The 24,030-nt window shown below is 35.6% G+C and overlaps 1 long non-coding RNA gene and 1 other non-coding gene across 3 annotated transcripts in view; both read right to left on the reverse strand.

Moving 5' to 3' along the window:
- LOC141422508 (uncharacterized) overlaps window positions 1-18,663 on the reverse strand; it is a 122,588-nt gene extending 103,925 nt beyond the window's left edge. Inside the window, exons 1-4 of one of the 2 annotated variants that reach the window (XR_012447119.1) lie at window positions 18,549-18,663; window positions 15,497-15,675; window positions 12,285-12,366; window positions 7,127-9,165 (exon numbers count right to left, since the gene is read on the reverse strand). This is a non-coding gene — a long non-coding RNA (uncharacterized lncRNA). Of the gene's footprint in view, window positions 1-7,126; window positions 9,166-12,284; window positions 12,367-15,496; window positions 15,676-18,495 lie in introns of both variants that reach the window. The other variant, XR_012447118.1, reaches the window with a different exon arrangement.
- Window positions 8,101-8,203, reverse strand: LOC141422867 (U6 spliceosomal RNA). Its single transcript, XR_012447573.1, has one exon. It is a non-coding gene; the product is annotated as a U6 spliceosomal RNA (small nuclear RNA).
- Window positions 18,664-24,030: the final 5,367 nt, after the last annotated feature.

Raw genomic sequence — 24,030 nt, forward strand, 5'->3', positions numbered from 1 at the left:
GAGGATTCCAAGATGGCAACCACAGGAAGGAAATAGAAAGTGTGCTTCCTAAAGTAAAATCTTGGAGAGATGCTGGAGATACACGTCGCAGGAAAAACCACTAAGAAGAGGCAAAACTCTGACACCTCCACACCCTCAGCACACGCATAGCATCCCCACTCCACATTAAACGGAGAAACAGGGAGGAATCCCACGCCTCCAGACACCAGCACCTAACCTGCTTGGGAAAAACACACTACCAGGTGAGCTAAGTGGCACGTGGTACTCCTATAAACAACCCTGGGCCAGATCAGCATAGCCCCCTGGACAACTGACCCCCACCCAGGAAAAAAAGAGAAAAAACCATACTGAATAATAAACAGCAGCTGAAAAAAAACAAAAATGACACATACCAAAGAGGGCGGGGTGCCCTGAGCGCCAGAGAGTGGGGGTGGGGCACCTCCCCACGTGCACTCTAAATAAAAAAAAAAAGGGACTGCAACTGCAAAAAGGTGGGTAGGGCTGTATACTGGAGAAAACAATAGGGGCATGCAGCCAGGAGAACTCTAAATAAACAAAGCCTGCAGCAGCAGATGGCTGAGAGTAGGAGGCAGGTGAGCTGCAACCTAACACTGACATTCACAAAGCTGTCTCCAGACTCCCTATTTTTTTTCTCTTCCTTTGATGAGACAACAACAGAACTAGGACTGGATGCTGAAGGACTAACTGAAACTGTATTGCATTTGAACTAGTGATTTTTTTGTTTGTTTGTTTTGTTTTTACCCTTTGATGAGAAAATGACAGAACTACTTCTCAATGAGAAGACTTCAGGACTGGAGGCTGAAGGACTGACACCAAAATTATTAAGACTGAAACTTTATTGCATTTGAACTTGGGGATTTTTTTTATTATCCTCTCTCTGTCTCTCTAATGCAAGTTTAGCTTACCATTGATTAGTACACTATCTCTCCCTGTTTACTTCTTTGGTGCTGTGTTTTTTTTTTTTTTGGTTGGTTGGTTGGTTCGTTTTGTTTGTTTGTTTGTTTTGTTTTTTCCATTTTTCTTTCCCTTCTTTGCTTTCCCTCTCCTCTTACCCTTCCATTCTAGACATCACCATTGTTATTATTACAAGCTAGACAATACTAAACTACACACAGTGCAGGGACAGTAATAATAGCAAGGGCAATGATGGGAAGACAGAAAAAAGAGGGAAACCATTTTCCCCTCAATATAAATTAGTACAGGAACCAGAGGGAAATGAAGAAAACAGATACCCAGATCCAGACTCCAACAAAACGAAGATAAACTATGCCAAAGAACCCCAAGAAGCCCACAAGAATACCTGAAAGAAGAAATCCTGCAGTAATCAATGAGAACTTTATAGAGATCATACTGGATATGGTCAACCAAAATGCACAGGAGACACTCAAAAAATTCCAAGACAACAAAAATAGAGAATTTGAGAAAGCACAAGAACAAATAAAAAACTATAGAAGCACTGTATAAACACCAAAGTGAAACAAAGAACATGATAAATAAAGAGGTAAATGAACTCAGGCTGAATATAGGCAATATTAAAGAGGAAGTGACTCAGGATATGGAAAACCTCAGAAAAAAGAATGAAACAGACATGCAAAACAAAATGGAAAGCCAATCCAGAAGACTAGAACAAGCAGAAGACAGAATCTCAGAACTCGAAGATGAAATGGTAATTAAATGAAAAACTGAAAAACTAATAAACAAGTCAAGACCTGTGAAAAGAAAATGCAAGAACTTACTGACTCCATAAAAGGACCAAATCTGAGAATCATGGGCATTGAAGAAGGAGAAGAGGTGCAAGCAAAAGGAATGCATAATATATTCAACAAAATAATTACAGAAAATTTCCCAAATCTAGAGAAAACTATGCCCATAAAAGTACAGGAGGCATCCAGAACTCCAAACACACCTGACCAAAATAGAACTACCCCACCACATATTATCAATAAAAACAACAAGTACAGGGACTAGAGCAAGAATATTGAAGCCTGTAAGAGAGAAAAACAAATAACATACAGAGGTAAAACCATCAAAATCACAGCAGACTTCTCAACAGAAACATTAAAAGCAAGAAGAGCTTGCAGTGAGATCTTCTGGGCACTGAATGAAAATAATTTCAACCTCCAGCAAAACCATCATTCAAAATAGATGGAGCAATAAAAGTCTTCCATGATAGGCAGAAACTAAAACAATATGTCACCACAAAGCCACCACTACAAAAGATTCTTCAAGAGATTCTGCACACAGAAAGTGAAACCCAACATCACAATGAAAGGTCAGCACCAATCTACGGGAAAAGAAAAAGCAAGAAAGTTGAGAGTAACCTCAACTTAGGTACACACAATCAAACCTTCAAACAACTAAGACAACTACATGACAGGAATCACCACATACCTATCAGTACTAACACTTAATGTTAATGGACTTAATTCACCCATCAAAAGGCACCGTTTGACAAAATGCATTAAAAAGGAAGATCCGACAATTTGTTGCTTACAGGAGACCCATTTCACTGACAGAAATAAGCATAGGCTTAGGATGAAAGGCCAGAAGAAGATTTACCAGGCCAATGACCCCCCAAAACAGGCAGGAGTAGCAATATTTATCTCTGACAAAGTAGACTTCAAACCTACATTGATCAAACGAGATAAAGAAGAACATTCCATACTAATAAAAGGGGAAATAGACTAAAAGGAAATAACAATTATCAACCTATATGCACACAATGTCAACGCACCCAATTTCATCAAACATACCCTGAAGGACCTAAAAGCATGTATTAACTCCAACACAGTGTTTGTGGGAGACTTTAACACCCCATTATCATCAATAGATAGGCCATCCAAACAAAAAATCAATAAAGAAATCCTAGATCTAAAATATGCAATAGATTAAATGGACCTACTTGATGTCTATAGAACATTTCATCCAACTTCTACACAATATACATTCTTCTCAGCAGCCCATGGAACCTTCTCCAAAATAGATCATATCCTAGGGCGCAAACTAAGCCTCAGCAAATATAAGAAAATAGAAATTATACAATGCATTCTATCTAATCATGATGTAATAAAATAAAACTAGAACTCAACAACAAAAGTAAAGACAAAAAACATGCAAACAGCTGGAAACTAAATAACTCATTCCTTAATGAACAATGGGTCATTGATGAAATAAGAGGAAGTTAAAAAGTTCCTAGAAGACAATGAAAATGAAAACACAACCTACCGGAACCTTTGGGACACAGCAAAGGCAGTCCTGAGAGGAAAGTTTATAGCCCTGAGTGCATATGAAAGACCCCAAATCAATGACCTAATGATACATCTCAAACTCCTAGAAAAACAAGAATAAACAAATCCCAAAACAAATAGAAGGAGGGAAATAATAAAAATAAGAGCTGAGAGCGATGAAATCGAAAAAAAAAAAAACAAAACACAGAATTAATGAACCAAAAAGTTGGTTCTTTGAAAAAATAAACAAGATTGACAGAACCCTGGCAAACCTGATAAAGTGAGGAGAGAAAAAACCCAAATTAGTAGAAACAGGACTGCAAAATGGGAGATAACAACAAACACCATGGAAGTCCAGGAAATCATCAGAGACTACTTCGGGAACCTATATTCAAATAAATTTGAAAATCTTAAAGAAATGGACAGATTTCTAATACATATTATCATCCAAAACTGAACCAAGAGGATATTAATCACCTGAATAGATCTATAGCACAAAATGAAATTGAAGCAGCAATCAGGAGTCTCCCTAAAAAGAAAAGTCCAGGACCTGATGGATTCTCTGCTGAATTCTATCAGAACTTTAAGGAAGAACTGATACCAACACTCCTTAAACTGATCCATGAAATAGAAAGGTACAGAAAACTGCCTAACACATTTTATGAAGCCAGTACTACACTTATCCCAAAACCAAGCAAAGACACCTCCAAGAAGGAGAACTATAGGTCAGTATCCTTAATGAACACTGATACAAAAATCCTCAATAAAATAATGGACCAAATAATAAAATAAAATAAACCGAATTCAACAACACATCAAAAAGATCATGCACCACAACCAAACAAGCTTCATCCCAGGAATGCAGGGGTGTTTTAACATGCGAAAATCAAAAATGTCATGAACCACATTAACAGAAGCAAAGACAAGAACCACTGGATCATCTCAATAGATGCAGAAACACCATTTCACAATAAAAGAACAAAGAAAACTAGGAATTGAAGGAAATTACCTCAACATTATAAAAGCTATATATGACAAACCTACAGCCAGCATTATACTTAACAGAGAAAAACTGAAACCATTCCCTCTAAAATCAGGAACTAGACAAGGATGCCCACTATCTCAACTCCTATTCAACATAGTATTGGAATTCCTAGCCAGAGCAATGAGGCAACATGAAGGATTAAAAGCAATACAAATAGGTAAAAAAACTATCAAATATCCCTATTTGCAGACAATATGATCCTATACCTTCAAGACCAAAAAAACTCTACTCAGAAGCTTCTAGACATCATCAACAGCTATTGGAAGGTAGCAGGATATAAAATCAACATAGAAAAATCAATAGCATTTCTATACACTAATAATGAACAAACTGAGAAAGAATAGATGAAAACAATTCTATTTACAATAGCCTCAAAAAAAATCAAATACCTAAGTGTAAACATAACAAAGGATGTGAATGACCTCTACAAGGAAAACTATAAACATTTGAAGAAAGAGATCGAGGAAGACTATAGAAAGTGGAGTGATCTCCCATGCTCACAGATTGATAGAATCAACATAGTAAAAATGTCTACACTCCCAAAACCAATCTACATGTTTAATGCAACTCCCATGAAAAGTCCAATCACATTCATCAAACAGATTGAAAAACCTATCGTTATATTTATACAGAAACACAAGTGGCCACGAATAGCCAAGGCAATACTAAGTAAAAAGAGCAATGCTGGAGGTATCAGGATACTCGATTTCAAACTATATTACAAAGCAACAGCAATAAAAACAGCATGGTGCTGGCACAAAAACAGACACGGAACAGAATAGGGGACATGGATATGAAGCCACACAACTCTAACCAACTTATCTTTGATAAAGGCGCTAAAAATATACGATGGAGAAAAGACAACGTCTTCAACAAAAACTGCTGGGAAAACTGGTTAGCAGTCTGCAAAACACTGAAAGTAGATCTACGTTTATCACCCTATACCAATATTAACTCAAAATGGATCAAGGATCTTAATATCAGACCCCAAACTTTAAAGTTGGTACAGGAAAGAGTGGGAAATTCTCTGGAATTAATAGGTATAGGCAAGAACTTTCTCAATGGAACCCCAGCAGCTCAGTAACTAAGAGATAGCATAGATAAATGGGATTTCGAAAAACTAAAAACCTTCTACACAACAGAAGAAATGGTCTCTAAACTGAAGACAGCACCCACAGAATGGGAGAAAAAGTTTTCCAGCTACACATCAGAGAAAGCACTGATAACCAGAACATATAGGGAACTAAAAAAGTAAATTCTCCCAAAAATAATGAACCAATAAAGAAATGGGCAAGTGAACTAAACAGAACTTTCTCAAAAGAAGAAATTCAAAAGGCCAAAAAACACATGAAAAAAATGCTCACCATCTCTAGCAATATAGGAAATGCAAATTAAAACCACACTAAGATTCCACGTCACCCCTCTTAGAATAGTCATCATTAGCAACACCACTAACAACAGGTATTGGTGAGGATGTAGGAAAAAGGAACCCTTTTACACAGCTGGTGGGAATGCAAGTTAGTACAACTGCTCTGGCAAAAAATTTGAAGGCTACTTAAAAATCTAAATATAGATCTATCATATGTTCCAGCAATACCACTCTTGGAGATATAACCAAAGAATGTGACACAGGTTACTCCAGAGGCACTTGAACACCCATGTTTATTGCAGCACTATTCACAATAGCCAAGTTATGGAAACAGCCAAGATGCCCCACTACTGATGAATGGATTAAGAAACTGTGGTATTTATACACAATGGAATTTCATGCAGCCATGAAGAAGAATGAAATCTTATCATTCGCAAGTAAATGGATGGAACTGGAGATCATAATTATGAGTGAGGTTAGCCTGGCCCAAAAGACCAAAAATTGTATGTTCTCCCTCATATGAGGACATTAGATCAAGGGCAAACAAAACAAGGGGATTGGACTTTGATCACATGATAAAGCAAGAGAACACAAGGGAGGTATGAGGATAGGTTAAGACACCCAAAAAACTAGATAGCATTTGTTGCACTCAACGCAGAGAAACTAATCAGATACTTTAAAGCAACTGAGGCCAATAGGAGAAGGGGATCAGGAACTAGAGAAAAGGTCAGTTTGAGAAGAATTAATTTAGAAGGTAACACACATGTACAGGAAAGCAATGCAAGTCAACTCTCCGTATAGCTATTCTTATCTCAACTAGCCAAATCCCCTGGTCCTTCCTACTATTTCTTATACTCTCTCTTCAACAAAATTAGAGATAAGGGCAAAATATTTCTGCCTGGTAGCCAGTGGGTGAGGGGGAAAAGGTAGAGGTAGGGGTAAGGGAGGCTGTGAGGGGAAGGGGGAAGAAATGACCCAAACATTGTATGCACATACAAATAAAATAAAAAATAAAAAAATTTTAAAAATAGGAGAAATCAGATTATAAAAGAATACGGGAGAAACTGTGATAGGCTCTGGCTCTCAGGCTCTCCCATTCACATGATCACAACATGGATGTGTGCACTGAAAGAACACTTTTATCCAAGGAAATGCAAATACAGTCAACTCCCAACTTTCTTGCATGGATGTAAGATGTGTAATACTTCAAAATGAGCCATAGTGAAAAAATTCAAAGAACTTTTTTCTTCATTTACTACACTATATTCTTTTACATTTTTCATTTTTTTCATCGCTCTCTCTTTCTCTCTGTTTCTCTCTGATTCCATTATAGTTCCATCTTCAGGAAGAGAAAAGATACTAGGAAGGAATTATTTATACAAAATGAAGAATATTCTTTCTGAAAGACCCACCATACATAGGGAAAATATTTTATCTGCATTAGGCTGAATTCAAATTTCTTACCTCTGCCAGCACACATCAATTTCAGTCCCTCAATATTTGGGAGAAATGAAGTCAGGCAGTTCCATGATCCATAAAATGTCAATCCCAACAAAAGAAAAAAATGTAAGTATACTTTAATATGATAACTCAAATAAGTATAGTAGGGAATGTTTGCTTATAACTATAAATCCTCAAATACTTTTCTTAATTATATACAATGAGGGAGTAAATTCGACCCATATTTTTTCATTGAATGAATTGGCAAGCCATTTTAAAAGTAATAAGAATTTGATCCTGGATCCAATAAATGACAGTAATTCTTCTAATCATTTCTGCATTAAATGCATGGAACTGATTTTGCCCAAAAATCTCACTGGTAACAAATTTATTTGGAGCTTTGGAAGCTGAATGCACTCAGTTAACTATGACACAGATACCAGAACTATGCTTCTCCAGCTCATTTAAATCAAAAGTGCTATTTCTTATTCTCTTACCAGGATGTTCAGAAAATTTTAAAAAATACTTTTATTGCTTTTCTGAATTAGGACACATTAATAATATGAGAAGTTTTATTGTGATAATTGTATATATGCATACAGTATTCTTTGAACAAGTTCACCTCCTCCATTTTATTTCCACTTCCTCCTCTCTCCTTTCACCATTTTTAAAAGTGTTTGGTGGGTTTCCATATACTGTCTATGCATATCTATGTGGCATACTTCAACCCTCTTAACCCCTCAGCATCCCTTTCCTCTTCCTCACCTCCACCTGTTGATTTTTGCAGACCATTCCACTATCACATTCATGATCCATGACTATTATTATTATTATATATCATCATCATCCATCATCATTATTTTAAACTAGGTTCCACAAATGGGTAAGAACATGCAAAATGTTGGCTTTTTGAGCCTGGCTTATCCTACTCAACAGGATGAGCTCCAATTCCATCCCTTTTCCTGAAAATTTTATTTTTCTTTATGGCTGAGTTAATAAAAAATATGGAACACTTCATGAACTTGCATGTCATCCTTGTGCATGGGTTATGCAATCTCTATACCATTCTAATTTTAGCATCTGTGTTGATGAAGCGAGCCCATGTTCTGAAATTTTGTCCATTTCCAGACTTTCTTTTGTAACCCTGCCAGGGGTGATAACAGGTTTCTGGGAATGTCAGATATTCTATTACCCTGATTTCTGCTTGACACTGCCCACAGAGATCTATTAAGTATGTCCTACTTCCTTCTGTGACTTTTTTTTACCATATTAAACAGTGATCCACTTTCCTCTTGTTAGAGGATGATCATCAAGCATTTCTCTAAAACACTGTGTGATCTATCACCTCATTCATTCAAAATTATGTATAAAATTTAGTGCTAAGAAGAGGACCTTCAAGTACCCACTGAGATTCTTAGAAACCATATTCCCTAATGAAGACAATCCACAAGCCATGCGCTTACACAGGAGATTCTCACACAGGGTTTTGCAATCACTGTCATCATATCCTTGGTTTCATTTTTACCCAGAAACCATGCTTTTTTGACATCACACTGAACTTGATTGTTGCCCTGATACTTTAAATTATTTTGGAAATCTTCTGCTAAAAAGAGATTGGGAATAAATAAAAAATAATTTTATTTTGTTTAACAGCAAGACGTAGCTCTTGTATATTGCCTTTAAACTCCTCATGGAGAGTGAATAATCTTTTTCTCTTCGTCTCCTATCATTAGCAACTAATAGAAAACAGTTGATGCTTTCAACATCTAGACATTACCTGAGCAGACCTGGGAACTTGGGAGGTGAATTTTCTGGTTCCCATGATGCCTCAGGTGATGGTTTTACAGTACTTTCTACCACTGTGTCACAAGAAATTCCAGGACAGCTTCTTCACTCACATACTGGGCACATGGTAGAGGTGACTGGAATTGAGAAGGTTCATTGAGCATCTTTCTTTCTGCTTATGACTTCTCTGCATGGGGACCTTGGACTTCCTCACAGCATAGTAGTCTCTAGGTGGTCAGACATCTTACATCGTAGTTATCACCAACTGTGGAACTAGACTAAGAAACAGGAATTAGAAACTACCAGTTTCATAAGTTCTAGGCCTGGAAACTTCCATAAAGATCACTTCTTCTATATTCTAATTGTCAAAGCCATCAGAGAACCTCCCCAGGTTTAAGGGAACATGGATCTCTCAAAAGTATGGCTATCAAAGAATTTGTAGCTATCCTTAATTGATCATATTTAATCTGTGTTCTGCCCTCCCAATTCAAATGAGTTCCAATAGCCTGTATCCACCCATGTAATTGGCAGGTCCACTCATGTCTCAAAATCATCAGACCATGTTAGACCCAAACTCACTACTTTGCCAGTGTTTCCCTTGCTAGCAAGAAAATGGCTCTGTCAGGTACTAAAAACTTGAAGATTAGCTTTGACCCATCTCACACACTCTTTATGCAATGTGTCACCTAGTTCTAATGATTTAACCTCATACACAACAATATTTGCTATTTTTAATCTATAGCATCCATTCTAGAGCTAAGATTTCTTGAGAACAATTTATCATTTTGATGTAAAAAAAATTGTGAAAAATTGCAGTACTTCTCTGAGAACAGCCTGTTTCTTCTTTACAAATCCAAAGTAAGCCAGGCTGTGCATATCCCTCCCCTCAACTTTAGGCAAAAGATGCATAATTTTAATTACTGTTTTATAAACCCTAGGAATAAAGGTTGTAGGAGGAAGAAAGGGTGGTGTTTTTCTTTAAAGAATAATTTGTCATTTATACCTTGGACAATGAAATTATACTTTGTAATATAGTTTACTTAACACTTTAAGACGTATGACTTTGCCAATTTCAGGAAGTTGTGCTTTCTGACTCTATAAACTGTACCACTGAAGTTATGTCACTTTAAGGCATGACCTCAATTTCATTCTTCATTTAGCTGTGGTCTTATATACATTCTTAGTCAGCTCTATTTTTTCCTTGGGTCTTAAGATTATATTAAACTAGACTTCTACTTATAAAGAGCAGATAAGTCCTCATGCACTTCAATTTTAAACTTTGTTCCCTCTCTCAAATACATTTCTCATCAGTCCAATTTTATGCCTTTTCTAGGCTTTCCTCTACTATGGATATGCTGCCTTCCAACTCCTGGAAGCAAGAATTTCTCAACTGTTAATAGATTGTGATAAATACATCACAAAATGGAACTTTCTACATTGAAAGAACTTACTAGTATATTTAGGTATATATAAGCACATGTATGTGTTAAAAATGAAATCTGGTTTATTTGTTTATATTTATGGAATGCTACAACTTCATCACAAAAATAACTACTACTATGTTATTATGTATAAAATTCATATGATATTGCATTATCTTTATTATTTCACCATTTTTACAACTGGAAAAACTTCATCTTAATCTTTAAACAATTTTTACAAGGTCACATAGCAAAGGGTGACCTTCGATGTTCTTGAGATTGGGACTCTTGTCCCATATAGGACAGAGTTCCGTAGATTCATGGAAGCACTCCTTGTGTCTCTGTCACAGCACATCTCACAATCTATCATGTAATTAAGTTATTTTTACATATGCTTATCTTTCCCACTCTATTTTATAGTTTGAAGTTTAGGCTTTCCTACTTAATAGGTTTTTAACTTTCAAAAGCTATAAACCTCCCAATTTCTCATTCTTCATGTACATAAAATTAGGGGGCTGAACTAGAAGATCCCTACGGTACTTTTAGGTTCAAATATTTTGTGATTTCTATGACAGTGACTTTCTTGGAATAATGTGTATATTTATCTGGTGTTATTTACAGTTCACGGATAAGTGCATTTTACCTAGCAGGTAGTTCTAGAAATGCTTACTGAGTGAAGTGGATGGGTTTTAGAATGTCAAAATAATTAGCATTTAAAGCTAGAAATCTATTTATAAACTAACCGAGTCATTTATTCATCACTTAATTATTGACTAGAAGTTAGTATTAAGGACATTAGTATTAAGGACATTATTGTAAAAAGAAAATCATAGTCCCTATCCTCAAAGACTACCTTTCAAAAGTAGTTTTTTATTCTTTTTACATATAGTAACATATACAAATGTCATAGGAAAATGATGGAAAGTACATGTCACTATCATTATTTTAACTTAAAAGTATGAGAAAATGAAGGCCTAGAAAGGGCAACTGATTTGCCTAGGGTGACTTAGCAAGTAAGCAGCAGAGTCTGAACTGGAATTCTCCCTCTGATGTAAGTCCAGTTCAGTGGGATGTTCTCTAATACCTTAATGATCATAGATAAAACTGCCTGGAAAAAATAAGAGCAGTGGATTGAGGACTGAGACCTGGAAACAATCATAATTATGGGAATGGAGAAGACAGCAAGGTACAGTTGGGGCAGTATGAAAGTAGCAATACAGCCACAACAGGAAGAATGGGGTGATAGGAGCTCCAATTACTAGAGAATCAAAGAAAATAAAGACTAAAAATTGGGCATCAACTGGTGGAAAAAGATTGCTAGTAAGTCTTAGAATAGTCATGACACAATGATGGTCACAGTTTCAAGAGGAAGCAAACGTGCAAATATTCATCAGCCCTCTCACTGATGAAATTACACACATCATCAGAAAAGTTTGTGAAGAATCTTGAGCTATTCCAAGCTGAATGGGAATATAAATGTGTGAGAGTGAAGATAAGTAAGGGTAGTAAAGTAAATAGCATACATTTATTTGTCTAGTAGGTTCTCAGTCATTTTCGTGAAACTGAATTATCCTTATTTTTCAGCTGAAGTCATGCTGATATTAATTAAAAAGAAAAAAGAGGCAAAAGATTGAGGAGGGAAATAATTAGAACTTTTATAGCAACAAGGATATCAGGTGTTCGTGAGGCAGGAGGAACCATGCAGCAAAAGACCTAGGATGGACAAGGAAGAAGCAACAAGGATGGACTTTGACAATGATTAAGCTCTCTATACTGAGGCAGCTGTGTCTCATATTTTCCCCATATTAACTGGATTAATTTGATCATACACAAATTAAGAGGGAAAGGAACTACCGGGACAAGAACAGTTCCTAATACTCTAGTCTAATAACCATTTTTCGAATAATTAGAGAGAGAACCAGTGCTACATTCTCTCTACACTTGATTTATGCTCAGCAATATTACATATGACTTACCACAGAATAAGTTTTTCTCTGGAGGCACTTGAAAATAGAAGGGCTTCTTCATTAGGTAGAAAAATGAAGAATATGCTGTGGACTGGAAGAAGGTAAAGATGATTACTCTTTAATATTGACTACATGTGTTCAATATGATGCTGATAATCCAATTCAGTTGAAAGTAAAGCTTCACAGGAAAAGAAGATGAGAAACACTTGATTTGTTACCTACATCACCATCTAAATCTATATTTTTAGAACAAAAAGTTTCCCAAGGCATGAAATGTGTGTGTTAAATCACTGTGCTGAAGGATCTCATTACTAAATAGCATCATACCCTTTTGTATTGTCCATTCCTTGCTTTCACTGAAACTAAGTTTTAACAGTAGGATGTATAATAAAACAACTCTCCTCAATATAAACTGTTTTTAGATTTCTTCTCCATTTTCTCCCATACCTGAAGTTTTGTCAATTACCACTAACTTAAACCCATTTTGAGAATCCCAGTAAAGAAATACTGCACATTAAATAAATGTAGGATCAATTGAGCAGAGCTTAAAAGAAAATTACAGTAGTCTTAATGAAAATCAGAAAATCATTTTGGTTTGATCATTTTCTGTGTTGCTCTATGTTTGAAGACAACTCAGAGTTGATGTGCTCCAGGCAAATGTTTATCTCTCTGTGTACTGACTTGGAGAAGAAAGCAAAGCTAGAAGTGGGAAAAAGTAAAGCATTTACTTCCAGTCACATCTGCATTAAGATTTTGATATGGGTATTTGTACAAGAAATATTTCTAAATGATCAAAAACTTCTTTTCCACCAGCCTGAGTTATAGCCTTACTACAGGAATAATATAAACTCTGTGTGTGTGTGTATAAATCAAATTTGAATGCTTCACTTAGTCCCTATATGAATCCTAAAAAACCAAGCATATAAAAGAAATGCTAACCAAATAGTCATTGAAATTTCCCATATGGAAAATATATGTAGTTCTGTTTTGACCTGTTTAATATATAAAAGTTAAATATAATATCTAGATTCAAGCATTTTAAATATTATCAGATTATTTCCTTGAGTGATACTCTTAAAAATCTTTGTTTGCTTTACATCTGACAAGGGATTAATAACTAGAATATACAAAGAGCTCAAAAAACTTCACTCAAAAAGAACAAACAACTAACAACCAAATTAATAAATGGGCATGTGAACAGACAATTCTCTCCATAAGATGTGCAAATAGTCAACAAATAACATGAAGAACTGTTCAACATCCCTGGCTATCAAGAAAATGCAAATCATAACAACACTGAGATTCCATCTTATCCTAATCAGAATGGCTAGTATCAACAATTAAAACAATAAACGCCAGGGAGGATGTGGAGGGACATGAACCCTCATGCACTGTTGGTGAGAAGATAAGCTTAATGCAACCACCACAGAAAGCAGTATGGAGGTTCCTTGAACTAAAATAGAACTATCATATGACCCAGTGATTACACTCTTGGGACTATATCTGAAGAAATGTAAGTTGGGATATAATAGAGACAACTGCACACCCATGTTTATTGCAGTGCTATTCATCATAGCCAAGTCTTGGAATCAGCCTAGATGCCCTCCAATCAATGAACAGTTAAGGAAATTTGGTATGTTTACACAATGGAGAATTATTCAGCCATAAAGAAGAATGAAATGTGGCATTTGCAGGAAAATGGATAGAACTGGATATAAGCATGTTAAGCAAAGCAAGCCATGTTCAGAAGAACAAAGGTCACATGTCCCCTCATATGCTGAATCTAGATCTAACATATATATGAAGAGATACACATGCATATATACAACACCATGACCGTAACAGAGGGACTGCCTGGGGAGGAGTGATGAGGAGGGAGGGAGAGAAAGAAAGAATGATGGGATAGGGGAAAATGCCAAAATACATCATGTAGATAAATGAAGGTGGCACGAGGCAACCCACTGAAAGCTGCTGGAAAGGAGGAGGGGAGGGGAGATGGAGAAAGAGAATACAGGGAGTTAATCTGACCAATGACAACACATGCATGCGTGAAACACTACAGGGTAACCCCTTTGTACAAGTAATACACACTAATAAAAAAGAATATATTAGCCTTATTTCGACCTGTTTAACAAATAACATTTAAATGTAATGTCTAGATTCGAACAGTTAAAATATGATCTAATTATTTCCTTGAATCATAGTCTTAAAATTATATATTTACTTGTTTTAATAACTGTATATTAGCATATATTAATTGTACCAATGGGATTTCAGTATGATATTTTCAGGCATATATTTTCAATTGCAATCCCTTTCTTCAGCAATCTCTTATTACTCCTTTAAAAGGAACATGTACTTCATTTTTCATTGCTAAACTGCAACTTTTACCTGGTGTTTTTGTTATTGTTGCTTGGGGGGGTCTATTTATGCTTTCTTTATTGAGTCTGAGTCTTGCTGTAGCCCAGGCTGGTGGCCACATCACCTGGAAACTTACAGCTCTTAGTAAAAGTATAATAAGCAAAACTAGATGTTACGAGTTACACTCAAGATTCCAAAATAAAAGTTCGTTTTGAATTTCAAATAAACCCACAGATAGATGATATACGTTGATGATTAGCTAGATAGATTGATCTAGAGATACAGATATATAAAAGAGATATCTGGATATATGGTACAGACATATATAAATACAGAAATATGCAAGTATAATTCTAACATTATGTCATCAAGGTAATCTTTCCGAAAATGTTTATCTTCCTTGAAAATTTAGACATAATTCAGTCATTACAACAAAAATTGAGCTTCAATGATTATGAAGACAAAGTGTTTATTATAGTTTCACAGCCAAACTAAATGTTCAAAGAATTAGTTATTAGTCCCACTAATTACACTAAGTCCAACAATGTATCATATACACAAATCTTCCCTCTTCTTATGGCTGCTTGATAGCCCAAAAACCTACAATTTAAAGTTGATTCAATATACTTTAGGACAAAGTTAAATTAGATCAACATCTGGGTAGGTCATAACACAATGTGGGTCAGCTTCCCACATTTTCACTCATCCCTGGATTAGAGGATCCCAGGGATATATTACAGCTGATGTTCAGTTTCTATTACCCTTATCACAATATTACCTACTTCCATTGGCTCTAATTCTATAAGAAACAAGATACATTTTTAAATGTCTACATGAATTAGCCAGTGCCAAGAACTGACCTGCTTCACAAGAGTGAAATGACAGTTAAATTCTTGAGCTCAGCAGACTAAAGCCATCTGAGTCAGCTCAACAGTTTACGTTTCCTCCATGTTCACAAAGCTTGGATTTAGTTTCTTCTTTAGGACATGATTCAAAAGCATGACAGCAAAAAAAGATGGTGCTCCATGTGACCTCAGTTCTGGAACAGGAAGAATGGTTTATCTTCTTTAATTTTTATCCAAGCAATATGCATAGGCAATGACTTCCTCAGTAGAACTCAAGTGACTCAGCAACTAAGACAAAGTATCAACAAATGGGACTACATAAAATTAAAAAGCTTCTGCACAGCAAAAGAAATGGTCTCTAAATTGTAGAGGCCATCCACAGAATGGGAGAAAATGTCTGCTAGCTATACCTCTGACAAGGGGTTGATAGCCAGAACATAAGGGAGCTCAAAACACTAAACTCCCAAAATATCAATGACCCAAGGAAGAAATGGGAAATGAACCGAACAGAGCCTTTTCAAAGGAAGAAATCCAAATGACTAAAAAACACATGAGGAAATCCTCCATATCCCTTGTCCATAAAGGAAACACAAATCAAAACCACGTTATGATTTCACCTTACTCCTGTTAGAATAGCTACCATCAAGAACACAAACACAACGAATGTTAGCAAGGATGTGGGGATAAAGGAACCTCACACACTACTGGTGGAATGTAAGCTAGTATAACCACTATAGAAAACAGTATGGTAAAACACTAAAAATAGATCTGCCATATGACCCAGCAATACCATTCCTAGGGATATATAACTGAAAGACTGTGAGTCAGCTTACAACAAAAGCCCCTGTACACCCAAGTTTATTGCAGCACTATTCACAATAACTACGCTATGGAAACAGCAAAAATGCCCACTACTGATGAATGGATTAAGAAAATGTGGTATTTATAGACAATGGAATTTTACTCAGTCACAAAGAAGAATGAAATTTTGTTATTCACAGATAAACTGATGAAACTGGAGAATATCATCTTAAGTGAAGTTAGCCAGACTCAGAAGGCCAAAAGCCATATGTTCTCTCTCATATGTGTAATACAGACCTAACACAAATGCAGTAATATTATGAAACACTGGTCACACTAAGGTGAGGTCACCCACAGGAGGGGTAGGAAACTAAGAACTAGAGTAGGCTTGGTATATTCTCTATGCATATTCTATATATATTCATATATAGAAATCTCAAAATGACTGAAACTACCATAAGAAAGGGACTAAGGTAGAATGAAGAAAATTAGAGGACATAAACCGATTGGAGTTGTAATACATAAATAGAGGGAAATATCACAAGAAAACTTCTGTATAGCTATGTTTATCTCAAACAAGCTAAGATGCCATATTTTTCATTTTAGCTTTTCTCTTTTTGCATCTACAAAATTGGAGAAAGGAGGGAGGAACAAGTCCTACCCAGAGGGGAGAGCTGGCACCAGCAGGAAGGGGGAGATGTTTGGGAAAGGGGGTAGGAGGGTGAATATGCTACAAAAAATATGTACACATGTAAGTAAACGCAAAAATGATACCTGTTGAAACTACTCCAGGAATAGGGAGAAGGGCAGATGAAGGAGAGTGATAGAGGAGGTAAATTCATGTATGATATATTTGCCACATTGTAAGAACCTGCATAAGTGCTACAATGTACCCCCACTCAAAAAAAATCAAGGAAAAATAAATTTTTATCCACCATAATACATCTTAAACAGAATACCATTCAAGAAGTGGAATAGTAAATGTAAGTAAAAATAAATATTTTCCTCAAATGTAACTTTCAAAACTGTACTTATTTTATATGAAAATAGAGTTGCACGAGCTCATATTTTGACAGTTTATATGGAAACTTTGACCATGTTGAAAACATGACTTATTTAAATGACTCTTTTGATGGTAATTTTAGGCTTTCCTTATCAAAGGAAATTCTCATCTCTGAGTATAGTCTCTTGATTTAGAATTAACACCCATAATCCCTAATTGCCATCATTTTTCTTTCCTGAGACAGGGCTACAACTAAACATATCTCATCACCACGCATCCATTCATGTCCCCTGAAATTTAATACACATCTTGCCTCCTTCTTTTCTTCAACTCTTTAAAGGTCCTCACTCAAAAGCTGGAGAAAATTTCTCACTGATTCCGTCTAATTAACCCAATGACAAAGGTTGTCTTCCAGTTTCCCATGGAAGTTATAGCTAATTCAGCAACAGCTCTGGTACTGTTAAGAAATAGATAAGAACCGGTGGTGTGGCTCAAGTGGTAGGGAACCTCCCTAGCAAGCATGAGGCCCTAAGTTAAGACACCAGTACCTCCAGAAAAAGAAATAGCTAAGCTACACATGGGTACAATCAAAAAAATAGATACCTAATATTTCCACAAGCACTTTTGTTTGTTTGTTTGATTTTGGGAGGTTTCTTAAATTTTATTTTATTTTTATCATCATATTGTTGTACTGGGGATACATCGTGACACCTACCAAACTGCTTACAATACATCTTAGTTAAATTCGCCTCTTCCACATTCTCTATCCCACCTCCCCATTTCTTAGAATAGTTTCAACAGCTCTCAGTTTTACATTTTCATCCCCAAGTACATAATATTTTCACCATATTCCCTCTCCTACCCCCCCTTTCCTTTATCCTCCCTCCTCCCACTGAAACAACCCCCCAGACAGGACCTGTTTTACCTTCCCTTCCTTTGCCTTTGGAAAAAGCTTTTGTTTGTTTAACATAGCTATACAAGGAGTTTTGTTATTACATTTCCATACATACATGTTTTATATCCCAAATTCTACAAGCATTTAAATACAGGAAATAGGTTACACAAGTTTTGCAGCACTGAAAAAACAAAAAGGGATGCTACCACAATTCAGAGAAAATAATTCAAGGAATCAGTTACCACTCCCAAAGCACTGGAAGAAAAGCAAAGGTTTGGGTTCTCAAAAGCTAGGAGTTCAGAGTTAAGGACTTACAAAATGGTTGCTTGGTCTTTTGACGGGAAGTGGCTATGTAGAGATATTAGTACCTTAAGAATTTGGAGGATACATCTCAAGCCTCTGAAGAAGGGTTAGCAGCTTCACTCAGCATTTATTGACTGGTACCTTTTAGCTAGCACAAGGAGAAGTGCTGCATAAAGAAACTGAAAACAGGATGTCCTTCCTGCTCCCTGCAGTAACTTCCTCCCTCACTGCTGCCAGGTCTTACAAAGTCCCTGAATCTCAACTGCTTGTTAGAATCATTTAAACTTTGAAAGCCTGACCCAGGTCCACACCTGCATACAAGGCAACCTAAATTTGTGAAGGGGGAAACTAAAGCTCTGTCATTCTCAAAGCTCTCCAGCTGATTCCAATGGCGGCCAAGGCTGAGAACCACTGACCTATCACCCTCTATTGACAGAAGCCCTCTAGCAAATGAAACCGGCTAATACAGTTTGCAGATTTCCTGCTCCAGGACGCAAAAAATAGGAAAGTTGGATAAGGAGCAGAGAGGTTAAGCAATTGGGCAAAAACTTGACCAATACTTCTTGGCAAGTAAGACTAAACAAATTTGCAGAAATAGCAATGGAGGAAACGTTTAACAATTAGTACAGCAATTCAAAATTTTACAATTTGCACAGCATGTGGTCAGCATATTATAAAATAGCTGCCAGAATGATGCAATTAAAAACTCACATAGTCCAAAGTGTATTGTAAAAAACAGGGAGACTGTATTTTAGAACATGGAAAAAATAAAAAATATATTTTATTACATAATGACTCAAACGTCTAATAGACTCAGTGCATACTTTTAACTTACAGAAACCTAGAGAAGACTTTAAGGAATAATAAATGTGATTTACTATCTTGATTATCTTAGTTTTCATCACATATTTCAAAGATCTAATATTTGTCATACAAAAATTTTTTAAATCTAAACTATTTACACTTTACTTAAACAAAGAGAATGTAGATCATTCATCTTAATGTCCCAAAGAAGAAACGAGTATAGAAATAACTGCAGTAAGTATTTCAATATTAAACTTTAAAATGCTTTCAGCAATATTATCACTATTCAGCAGTTTTGGTAACATGAAGCTACTATAGTAATAACGAAGCTATGTGTATCCCCTATTTTAAAAACATAGTCCCTACTAGTAGTTTAGCTTTCTCTACAAAGTTACTGGTATAAAGAATATACTGCTTATTATAAATTCTTGGTTTGATTGGAAATTAATAAATGAACAAACAAGAATTCTATAGATGTGCTGGAAAGTATCATCACTTTGATTAGAGTGAGTCATTGGTACAGTGGAGACCAAGATTCTAGGCTTAGAAGTTCCTCATTTCTTCCCCTGGAGATTTCTGAATTTGCTGCCTGCTTTTGCATATAAGATACATTGTTTTAAAATTTGATTAATGCTCTTTAAAGCGATTCATTTAATCTTTTGTAATATCTCATTTTCTTACCTCCTTATCAAGATTTTAATGTCGGGAGGTCTGATAATTTGTTGTACAAGTGTGTAACAAATATTGATTTATCCTAGAAGGGTTCCTTACACATTGCAAAACCCAAACCCTCCTCCTCCAAATCTCTGTTATATAGATGAGATGATCATCAGTTTGACATCATATGTTGTAGAACTTGAATGCAGCTCTTCAACTCTTATGGTCACTTACCAAACTGAATAAGTCACTTTCTAGAGGTGAAATAATGAATGAATAAAATATAACACCCTACATTCACACGTAGAGACAAGATTTGTATTATGTCTCCTTGTGATCCTGTTAATAATTCTTGCTTAATTATGTTTCAACTAACTTTAAAAGACATAGCATAGGTTATTCTATCTGAAAATGAAAGTGTCTTGTCAGTTTTAGATAAGACAGTATTTCTTGAGGCTGATATGAAATATTATACTTTAGAATCCTGTAAATTTTTGTGGTACTGGGGATTGAACTCAGGGCCTCGTGTATGTGAGGCAAACACTAAACCACTGAGCTATATCCCCAGCCCAGAATTATGTAATTTTAAGTCTACTTGCTTCCTTGTTAGCCTGTGAAAGACTGTTCTGTATGTTAAGGGCAAAAGAAATTGTGCTGTTTCTGCTCAAAATATATTCTGCACTTATTCTTTGGTGCATCATTAAACTAATGAGTCCACTAGTAAAAATATTAAATCCTCTTCAAAAAGTCCACTTTGTTGAGGTATTATCAATACATAAAAAACTGCATGATTCTTGTATGCATCTCAGTGAATTTGGGGATAAGTATGTACCTGTGAAACCATTATAACAGACACTTGGTTATTATTATTGTTTTGTTTTGATAAGAACATTTAGCATAAGATGTACTCTTTCAGAATTTTCAGTATACTGTGTAGAATTGTTAGTTGTAAGCATTATGCTATATAATAGATTTCCAGAATATGTTTATGCTGCATAACTGAATTTTTGTGCCAATTAACCATTACCTCACCATTTTCTCCCATCCTATGACATTTTTCAGAACTTGGATGGACCTGGAAGACATTATATTAAGTAAAATATGCCAGCTACAGGAATTCAAATACTGTATGATCTCACACATATGTGGAATATAAAACACACAAACTCATAGAAGCAGATAATAGTGAGAAGAGAAAGAGAGACCAGAAGACATATACATGCAAGCTCCCTGTGTCTTTCCAAGTGAGACATGCAAGTCTATGCTGCTTCTAGACACTGGCAGCAAGAAGACCAAGACCAGCCTCTTTACCTTGTACCTCCAGAACTCTGAGCCAAAATTTTAAAAACTCTTCTTTATACTTTACCAGTCCCTGGTATTGTGTTATTAACAACAGAAAGTGTATTATGAAAGAAAATCATTACTGACAGAGGAGTTGTTGCTATTGCTTATCTCGGGTAATTCATGGTACTTAGCCTAATCTAGCTATCTGGAACCCAGGAGGACAGAGATGGAGGTTTGGGGTGGTCATTGCCATAAACCATGATGGTCAGCACAGAGATACCTAATTAAAAATTCCAGTTCCTAATTTTTTTCGGGGGGAGGAAGAAATTGGCTAGGAAGAGAGCCATCCAGTGTTTCTGATGACTGCCTTAGGACTTGGCTTCATTTCACTTGTCCTGGAACACCAAAGGAACTTGCATATCCTAGATATCTGGGGCTGCAAAGCGGATGTGATGAGCATGAAGACCTGAAGCCCCCTGGGGATCCTTGGCAAGGCTGATTCATAGGAAACTCTGAGAACAAAAGGCAAATTGTATGATGGAGGGGGTGAACTCAAGTGTGATGTGTTTGATATACTGTCAGAATTTTTGTAAATGCCACAATATACCCTCAGCACAAAAAGAAAGAAAGAAAGAAACAAACAAACAAACAAACTTGTCACAAGGGAACCCCCATGAGAGTATAAGATTTTTCATCAGAAAGCCTGCAGGCCAGGAGAAAATGCAATGACAAAGTAGTAAAGTCCTATCAATCAGAAATACTATACACACAAAATTTTCCTCAAAAAATAAAGGAGAGATAAAGCCTTTTTTCATTGTCATTTTTTGTTTTGTTTTATTTAAGAAATATTAGAGATGAAGGTAACAACTCCACAAAAACCCTTCCACACCCCAAAAAGTAACCAGTATTATATGTTAATTCTTGACTCAAAGTAGGGTATTTTATAAAACTAAGAGTCAATCTACAAGGAAAATATCACAGTCATCAACACATATGCATGCAACACACCAGAGCACATAAATATGTAAGCAAAAAATGGACAAAGTGAAGGGTCAAATAGGCAACAATAAATTATTGTAGGAGACTTCAAAGTGAATAGGACATCCAGAAGATCAACATGAAACAGAGGACTCAAACAACATTATGGAGAAAATGAATTTAACAGACATATCTATAACCTCCACCCACAGCAGCAGAATGCACCTTCTTTTCAAGCACACATGGAACCTCCTTCAGAATAGATCACATGCAAGGTCACAAAATGAGACCTAATAAATTGAAGCAGATAGAAATTGGCTAAAGTATCTCTTTTCAATAGACTGGATGAAAAAAGAAATCAATTGCAGAAGAAAAACTGGAAATTTTGCAATCTTGTTAAGATATGTTAACATTCTTATCACAATAAAGTGAAATTAATAAAGTAAAAAATTAACAATCCCAATGACATAATGTAAGCTCCCAAATCAAACCACACTTAAAAAGACATATCGTCCCCTAGACTTTTCAAGTCCCTGAACAAATACATTTCTCTTAATGCTTCTTTTTAAAATGTGACTGAAATTAGATGGCAGACATAAATTTAAACCTAGAACTACAAATATCTAGAAGAAAACATAAAAGAAAGTTTGAAAGACTTTTGCTATAGGCAAAATTTTCTTAGCTATGATATCAAGAGCATGATCTACATTAAAAACTCTAATGTATTTTATCAACTATTAAGACAGCTTGGAAAAAATTCTGCATGAAATATTTCTTATAACAGGTTTTAATCAAGAATGCGTAAGCAACTCAAATTTCAATAATAAGAAAAAAACACAATTATGAAATGGATTTGAGAAAGCACATAAAAGATGTGGATATCAAACAAAAGTAAAGATGCTTAACGTCATTACTCATTAAGGAAGGACAAATGAAATGCTAATGAGAAACCAGCACACATGTATGGGAATGGCTACTGAACACCTGGAAATGTCAGAGGATGTAGATAAGAATACACATTTTTATAGCCAAATGGAACAGGGATCGGGAAATTCCTATAAGATAAGAACATCTACACAAGACAACTTAGCAAGCCCACATTGTGGTGAAATGAGATTTATATCTAGATAAAATCTATATGTCATGTTCATATTTTATTCATAATTGTCAAAAATGATAGACAATCCAAAAATCCTTCAATGAATGAATCAAATATCCTTCAATAAATGAATAACTAACGATGTTTAGCATCTTTATTTGTGTTTGATAGGCACTTATTTTTTGTTATGTGCTTTCTCAAACCCATGTTCATAATTCTGTTGTTTTCTTATTATTGAATTTCTGTTTTCATCAAACTGTGCCCTGCCAATCCAATGCAATACTACTCAGAGGTAAAAAGGAATGATACATAGCAGCTTGGATAGGTCACTAATGTACATGTTAAGCCAAGAAGTCAGACTCAAAAAACTACATGCTGTCATTCTGAAAAAGGTAAAACAACAGGAACAGAAAACAGGTCTGTAGATGCCAGGAGCTGGAGGAAAGGGAGGAATTGAGTAGAAAGTGGCACAAGGGGATTCTTTGGGTGATAGAAGTGTCCATACATCCATATTGTGGTGATAACATAATGGTATGTGCTCATAAAACCTCAGAACTGTATAAAAATGTTGAATTTTGACTGTCTAAAAAATGATCCATTTCAAACAACGTTAATTATGTCAAGAAAAAAGGAGTCATATGAGATTACCAACATGAAAGTTTCCCTCCCTAGAAAATTGTAGAGTATATTTCTGGCAGTAAAAAAGAGAATGTATGAAGGTTTAT

The sequence above is a fragment of the Castor canadensis genome, chromosome 4 (genome assembly GCF_047511655.1).
Source record: "Castor canadensis chromosome 4, mCasCan1.hap1v2, whole genome shotgun sequence".
NCBI lineage: Eukaryota > Metazoa > Chordata > Mammalia > Rodentia > Castoridae > Castor > Castor canadensis.